Source organism: Panulirus ornatus, chromosome 42 (genome assembly GCF_036320965.1).
Source record: "Panulirus ornatus isolate Po-2019 chromosome 42, ASM3632096v1, whole genome shotgun sequence".
In the NCBI taxonomy this organism is placed as follows: Eukaryota; Metazoa; Arthropoda; class Malacostraca; order Decapoda; family Palinuridae; genus Panulirus; species Panulirus ornatus.
In genome coordinates this window covers 26,960,730-26,969,573 of record NC_092265.1, presented here as the reverse complement: position 1 = coordinate 26,969,573, position 8,844 = coordinate 26,960,730, and the positions used below count along the sequence as shown (strand labels likewise).

The 8,844-nt window shown below is 37.7% G+C and overlaps 1 non-coding gene across 1 annotated transcript; it reads left to right on the top strand.

Annotated features, from left to right (window-relative positions):
- Positions 1–123: 123 nt before the first annotated feature.
- Positions 124–195, top strand: TRNAM-CAU (transfer RNA methionine (anticodon CAU)). Its single transcript has one exon. It is a non-coding gene; the product is annotated as a tRNA-Met (tRNA).
- Positions 196–8,844: the final 8,649 nt, after the last annotated feature.

The following is an 8,844-nucleotide window of genomic DNA, read 5'->3' as shown; positions in this document are numbered from 1 at the left end:
AACACAATACATATTTATCATAAACTAATAATCTATCACAATAACCATTATGTTTATACCAGATTCTTTAAGTCCTCAGTCACGTTTGTTAATATATAAGAGATTTTTCCCCCACTGACAAGTGGCTCCGTGGTGTAGTGGTTAGCACATCTGTTTCATAAACAGTTGGTCCGGGTTCGATTCCCGGCGGGGCCTTTGTTTTCATTATCTTTTTGTGATCGTAAATACTCGTAGGTAGGTTCTCTCTCTCTCTCACTCTCTCTCTCTCTCTCTCTCTCTCTCTCTCTCTCTCTCTCTCTCTCTCTCTCTCTCTCTCTCTCTCTCTCTCTCTCTCTCTCTCTCTCTCTCTCTCTCTCTCTCTCTCTATCAGCCGACAGGCAAGTTGAAGAAATCTGGAATTCATCCTTTAGAAATCTGGTATACGAAGAGAGGCTATGATGATTGGATCTCTTCTCCCTTAAGACACGTTGACTTCGCAGCGACTTAATCCAAGTGTTCAAAATTCTGAATAAGTTCAATAAAGTAAACCTCGAGCATCTTTTCGAAATACAAGAAAATGCGGTTACCAGGACAAATGGAATAAAACTCAAAGCTAAGTGATGTAGTACGGACGTGGGATAAGGTTTCTTTTCCTATAGGTGTGGTTTAACACTGGAATAAGTTACCGTCAGACGTAGTGAATGCTAACACCATAAATACATTCAAAGTCGTTTAGAAAAATATCTTATAAAGTCAGGTATACTTTGAGGAAAATGCCAGAAATAAACGGATAAACGACAGCGATAACGGGGTTAATAGAAGGCTAATGTGCAGAATAAAGTTATCTAATTTGTATAGACCATCACTAATGATGGGGTTATAATTCTTTGTGTATTTAATGATAGAAGATCCAATGATATTTCTAGTGGTAATACAGCTGGAGTAATCTTCTATTATTAAATACACAAAGAATTATAATCTCAGTATCAGTGATGGTCTGTACAAATTAGATAACTTTAGTGTTGATAAAATTTGTAAAATGATAAGTTTATGATACGCTCGTTCTCTGTCTTGGTCAATCACACGTTTACCAAATGGCGTACTAGCTACGTCTCTTCGTTGTATATCAACTGACTGTTATATTTCTCTCTTGTGTCTCCCCTGATGGTGTGAGTTTTACACGAAAGTGCACTCGGGAACTTGCCATGTTTCATTTTCCCCGTGGACTTATAGGAATATCTTGATCACGCGCAAAATTGTGATCCTTTCCAATATATATATATATATATATATATATATATATATATATATATATATATATATATATATATATATATATATATATATATATATATATATATATATATGTATATATATAAACATATATATATATTGAAATGATGATAATTAAACTCTCATGTTGAGATGAGTAATAATGGATATATGAGCAGACATTGGTAGTTTTTCTGTATATGCTAAACTTAAACTTGTTTCCTTGCCTATGGATCATGCAATCTAAAATTGGTAACATACCATTATTTTCATTTTCTACAGTAGATTTGATGGAAGGTACTAAATTGTTAAGTAAGGGGAGAAATATTTGTAAATTTTCATTTGTTGGGCAAACACAAAGAACATCATCTACAAACTTAAACCAAATTGCATTAGAAGGTAAAATATCCTTTAGTAATTTGGTTTCAAAAAATTCCATATAAAGATTACTTAGTGCAGGTGAAAGAGGGTTACCCATTGCCATACCAAATTTTTGAGCAAAATAATCTCTTTTGAATTGAAATACACAATCTTTTATACATAATTTTATCAGATCAATGAAAACAATCTTTGAAACAGGTAAGTGAATATCATCCAAGACATCATATAAGTGTTCTAAAAGGTCATCAACTGGAACTTTTGTGAAAAGTGAGGAAACATCGAAGCTGACTAGTTTGAAATCAAAATTAGCATTGATGTTGTTTAGCTTGTTGACTAAATGTATATTGTTCATGATATTAGAATTTGACACCTTACCCACTAAATGGTTTGATAAAGAAACTAACCATTTTGACAGTCTATATGTGATGGAGCCTACTGAACTCACTACAGGTCTTGCTGGAAAATTTTGTTTATGTGTTTTGATATGTCCATACATATATGGGCATGAAGGGGACAAAGATGACAAACTTTGATAAGAAAACCATTAACTTTCAACAGCACCTTCATTTCTCTATTGAAATGGGAATTAACTGCTTCTAAGGGATTTTTACTGAGTTTAGAATATGTTGTGTCATCATTTAAAAGAAAATTCAATTTAGATAAATAGTTACTTTGCCTAAAATCGCAACAGTGTTAGCCTTATCTGCTTTAGTAATATTTATATCCTTGTCTTCTTTTAAGGTGTTAATAGCTCTTATAAATCTTTTAGGGCAACTAGATTCCACTGGCATATACTAAATCTTACAGATATTAATTTCATCACTATTTAAATTACTGTATTTCTCTAAATTACAAAAAGACTATGTGACATCTACACAGATGGCTTCCCTGTTTGAGCACACAAAACTTAATCCAGAGCCTAATGCACACAAGGAATCTTTATCTAGTTGTTTATCAGACAGGTTTATCACAAAAGAAGGGTTTGTGTTCTTAGTCCAGTCGTTGTTATTGATAAGATGGTCCAACTTACAATTTAGTGACATTTTGTAGCCTATTGCTTTCATTCCTTAATCTATCATAGCAATAGTCCAACATCCGGTTCTTCCAATATATCGGTATTGCCATTTGAAAGGCAAGTTTCTTCGTTCTTGTAATGCGAAAAGTCTCCTCCATTGCAAGTTTCTTTAATTCAATGCGTTTCTTTAAAATGACGTTTTGGAATTGGTGAAATGGTCGACCAGACAGCTGCAACAATCGTTGAGGTCGGACACATCTTGGCATCACTTATTCATCAAGGCATTTCCTTTCCAATATATATATATATATATATATATATATATATATATATATATATATATATATATATATATATATATATATATATATATATATTCTTTCATACTATTTGCCATTTCCCGCGTTAGCGAGATAGCGTTAAGAACAGAGAACTGGGCCTTATAGGGATTATCCTCACCTGACCCCCTTCTCTGTTCCTTCTTTTGGAAAATTAAAAAAAAACAAGAGAGGGGAGGATTTCCAGCCACCCGCTCCCTCCCCTTTTAGTCGCCTTTTACGACACGCAGGGAATACGTGGGAAGTATTCTTTCTCCCCTATCCCCAGGGATAATATATATATATATATATATATATATATATATATATATATATATATATATATATATATATATATTTTTTTTTTTTTTTTTTTTTTTTTTTTATACTTTGTCGCTGTCTCCCGCGTTTGCGAGGTAGCGCAAGGAAACAGACGAAAGAAATGGCCCAACCCCCCCCCCCCCCATACACATGTACATACACACGTCCACACACGCAAATATACATACCTACACAGCTTTCCATGGTTTACCCCAGACGCTTCACATGCCTTGCTTCAATCCACTGACAGCACGTCAACCCCTGTATACCACATGACTCCAATTCACTCTATTTCTTGCCCTCCTTTCACCCTCCTGCATGTTCAGGCCCCGATCACACAAAATCTTTTTCACTCCATCTTTCCACCTCCAATTTGGTCTCCCTCTTCTCCTCGTTCCCTCCACCTCCGACACATATATCCTCTTGGTCAATCTCTCCTCACTCATTCTCTCCATGTGCCCAAACCATTTCAAAACACCCTCTTCTGCTCTCTCAACCACGCTCTTTTTATTTCCACACATCTCTCTTACCCTTACGTTACTTACTCGATCAAACCACCTCACACCACACATTGTCCTCAAACATCTCATTTCCAGCACATCCATCCTCCTGCGCACATCTCTATCCATAGCCCACGCCTCGCAACCATACAACATTGTTGGAACCACTATTCCCTCAAACATACCCATTTTTGCTTTCCGAGATAATGTTCTCGACTTCCACACATTTTTCAAGGCTCCCAAAATTTTCGCCCCCTCCCCCACCCTATGATCCACTTCCGCTTCCATGGTTCCATCCGCTGACAGATCCACTCCCAGATATCTAAAACACTTCACTTCCTCCAGTTTTTCTCCATTCAAACTCACCTCCCAATTGACTTGACCCTCACCCCTACTGTACCTAATAACCTTGCTCTTATTCACATTTACTCTCAACTTTCTTCTTCCACACACTTTACCAAACTCAGTCACCAGCTTCTGCAGTTTCTCACATGAATCAGCCACCAGCGCTGTATCATCAGCGAACAACAACTGACTCACTTCCCAAGCTCTCTCATCCCCAACAGACTTCATACTTGCCCCTCTTTCCAGGACTCTTGCATTTACCTCCCTTACAACCCCATCCATAAACAAATTAAACAACCATGGAGACATCACACACCCCTGCCGCAAACCTACATTCACTGAGAACCAATCACTTTCCTCTCTTCCTACACGTACACATGCCTTACATCCTCGATAAAAACTTTTCACTGCTTCTAACAACTTGCCTCCCACACCATATATTCTTAATACCTTCCACAGAGCATCTCTATCAACTCTATCATATGCCTTCTCCAGATCCATAAATGCTACATACAAATCCATTTGCTTTTCTAAGTATTTCTCACATACATTCTTCAAAGCAAACACCTGATCCACACATCCTCTACCACTTCTGAAACCGCACTGCTCTTCCCCAATCTGATGCTCTGTACATGCCTTCACCCTCTCAATCAATACCCTCCCATATAATTTACCAGGAATACTCAACAAACTTATACCTCTGTAATTTGAGCACTCACTCTTATCCCCTTTGCCTTTGTACAATGGCACTATGCACGCATTCCGCCAATCCTCAGGCACCTCACCATGAGTCATACATACATTAAATAACCTTACCAACCAGTCAACAATACAGTCACCCCCTTTCTTAATAAATTCCACTGCAATACCATCCAAACCTGCTGCCTTGCCGGCTTTCATCTTCCGCAAAGCTTTTACTACCTCTTCTCTGTTTACCAAATCATTTTCCCTAACCCTCTCACTTTGCACACCACCTCGACCAAAACACCCTATATCTGCCACTCTGTCATCAGACACATTCAACAAACCTTCAAAATACTCATTCCATCTCCTTCTCACATCACCGCTACTTGTTATCACCCCCCCATTTACGCCCTTCACTGAAGTTCCCATTTGCTCCCTTGTCTTACGCACCCTATTTACCTCCTTCCAGAACATCTTTTTATTCTCCCTAAAATTTACTGATAGTCTCTCACCCCAACTCTCATTTGCCCTTTTTTTCACCTCTTGCACCTTTCTCTTGACCTCCTGTCTCTTTCTTTTATACTTCTCCCACTCAATTGCATTTTTTCCCTGCAAAAATCGTCCAAATGCCTCTCTCTTCTCTTTCACTAATACTCACTATATATATATATATATATATATATATATATATATATATATATATATATATATATATATATATATACATGTGTGTGTGTGTGTGTGTGTGTGTGTGTGTGTGTGTGTGTGTGTGTGTGTGCACGGATAAACTTTAAGGCTAGCCGGGGTGTACTGGTGATGCCTTTGACCTAAAATATAAGTTCAATTGAGCCCGTAGGCTGACCTTGCACGTAGCTTGAATCCTCTTGTGTTCACTATAATCTTCTTTACTATATCTCCTCTCCTTAATCCCTTTATCTTCACTATGCAAGGCTTATTATAATCTTCACTACAACCTCATCTTCGTATGGCCTTATCTTGACTAAGCTGGTTTCAAGGAAAGCTTTAGATTTTTCCGCTCACACAAACAACGTACTTACACGGGACCCCACGAGTGTAAAACTGCCTCCTAATACAGTGCAAATAGATGATTACACACACCTACACACCACTACCACCACTAAAAATACACAGAGAAATAGCCTCTTCGGTTGCCTTTGGATCCGCCCTTGAAAATAGTTTGGAGGATTTGGGGGATCAGGTCAACAAGGTTAAGTTCACTGCTACCTCATATTCACCAACGTGTATCTTCACTATTAGCTTATTTTCACTTAATGATATCTTCGCTATACCCTCTTCTTCACTACACCGTTATTTCTACCATACTATCATCATTGCACTCCCTAATGTTCACTAAAAGTAGTTCTTATCTTCACTACATAAACATTTTTAATAAACTTTACTCTTTGATATCCCTTATCTCTACTACATTCGTATCTTCACTACAACCTATCTTGACAATATCCTTATCATCACTATACTCTTCTTCACTACACTCTCATCTTAACATCATCCTTCTCTTTACCGAACTTAGTTCAAAGTCTGACTTGAACGTAGCTTTGGAAAGTTTGTGTTCCTCATTGTGTTACCTCCTTATTATCATTGTAAAGGCAATTGTCACCACTCCCTAACTAAACCCTCATCGTCACTACACTCTCATCATTATCATTACTTCTTGATGTTCAATACAAAATTTTAACATATACATTTATCTTCACTACAGAATGATTTTCATTGTACCTTAATCTTCATAGCTACTTGTTTTAGCTGCATCCGTATCTTCCATTCATTCTTATATCTTATATTAGTTACATCTTTACATTATCTTTATATCTTCTCTGTTCCGTCTTTTGGAAAATTGAAAATGAGAGTAAAGGATTTCCGGCCTTCTGCTCCCTACCCTTTTAGTCGTCTTGTACGACACGCAGGGAACACGTGGCAGGTATTCTTTCTTCCCTATCCCCAGGGATAACAGCATCTGGTGTTCCCAGACGGTCACCCATCCAAGTACTAACCAGACCCAACGTTGCTTAACTTCCCTGATCGGACGATGTATATATATATATATATATATATATATATATATATATATATATATATATATATATATATATATATATATATATATAATACTGAAAACAATGAATTTCCCAAATAACAAAAATGGAAGTGCCGGGGTTTGAACCCGGGTCCTCTCGCATGCCAAGCGAGTGCTCTACCACTGAGCTACACCCCCAAGAATATATTTTGTGACATAGTATTATATGAAGTACTGAGATTACCACGGCAAAATACTGTTTGACCGACCGTTGCCGACTAGCCGGCAAAATAACCACAGGGTAAATCTCCATGTTGCTGTCGTGTTTTCCTCTCAATTTTCGACGAAGAAATGAGTTTTACTTTTTTATTGTCGTTGCAATAGACTGGAACTGAGCAATAGACTGGAACTAAGCTGACCTGGTATGAGATCAGAGCCCTCATTATCATCCCTGCTAACTACCGGAAGCAGATTAAGTTGTTCCACAACCGATGTCCGGCCCATGTTAACTCTGATGTGCCCAGCAGTTGGAGGAGGATCGCCAGAAGCTTCTGGAAGATTTCAAGGACGTCTTGGTGGACCTGACCCTTTCAGATAAGGTCGAAAACCCCAATTTATTGTGAAGATCTTCACTATAACGTTGGACGAACATACTGAATGTTGCACACATGTGATGCGGACAAAATGAAAAAAGAAAAAAACAAAAAATATGTCTGGTGTGGGTCTCGAACCCACGACCTTGAGTGTGTGAGACTCACGCCCTACCACTGAGCTAACCAGACAATAGAAAAATACATCTGTATCTTCAATTTGAATTAATGAAAATCTTTGCGAGGCAGCGTTTAGAAAAGAGAGATGTCTTTGACGAAATTTACTTGCTTGGCTTATTCTTCTGTTCCTCATTATCGAAAGTAAACATACTGAAGGATATATATATATATATATATATATATATATATATATATATATATATATATATATATATATATATATATATATATATATATATATATATATATATACATATATATATATATATATAAATACATACATATACATATAGAACAATGGAAGCAAGGGGAGTGGGGGAGGAATGGGATGTATTTAGGGAATCAGTGATGGATTGCGCAAAAGATGCTTGTGGCATGAGAAGAGTGGGAGGTGGGTTGATTAGAAAGGGTAGTGAGTGGTGGGATGAAGAAGTAAGAGTATTAGTGAAAGAGAAGAAAGAGGCATTCGGACGATTTTTGCAGGGAAAAAATGCAATTGAGTGGGAGATGTATAAAAGAAAGAGACAGGAGGTCAAGAGAAAGGTGCAAGAGGTGAAAAAAAGGGCAAATGAGAGTTGGGGTGAGAGAGTATCATTAAATTTTAGGGAGAATAAAAAGATGTTCTGGAAGGAGGTAAATAAAGTGCGTAAGACAAGGGAGCAAATGGGAACTTCAGTGAAGGGCGCAAATGGGGAGGTGATAACAAGTAGTGGTGATGTGAGAAGGAGATGGAGTGAGTATTTTGAAGGTTTGTTGAATGTGTTTGATGATAGAGTGGCAGATATAGGGTGTTTTGGTCGAGGTGGTGTGCAAAGTGAGAGGGTTAGGGAAAATGATTTGGTAAACAGAGAAGAGGTAGTGAAAGCTTTGCGGAAGATGAAAGCCGGCAAGGCAGCAGGTTTGGATGGTATTGCAGTGGAATTTATTAAAAAAGGGGGTGACTGTATTGTTGACTGGTTGGTAAGGTTATTTAATGTGTGTATGGTGAGGTGCCTGAGGATTGGCGGAATGCGTGCATAGTGCCATTGTACAAAGGCAAAGGGGATAAGAGTGAGTGCTCAAATTACAGAGGTATAAGTTTGTTGAGTATTCCTGGTAAATTATATGGGAGGGTATTGATTGAGAGGGTGAAGGCATGTACAGAGCATCAGATTGGGGAAGAGCAGTGTGGTTTCAGAAGTGGTAGAGGATGTGTGGATCAGGT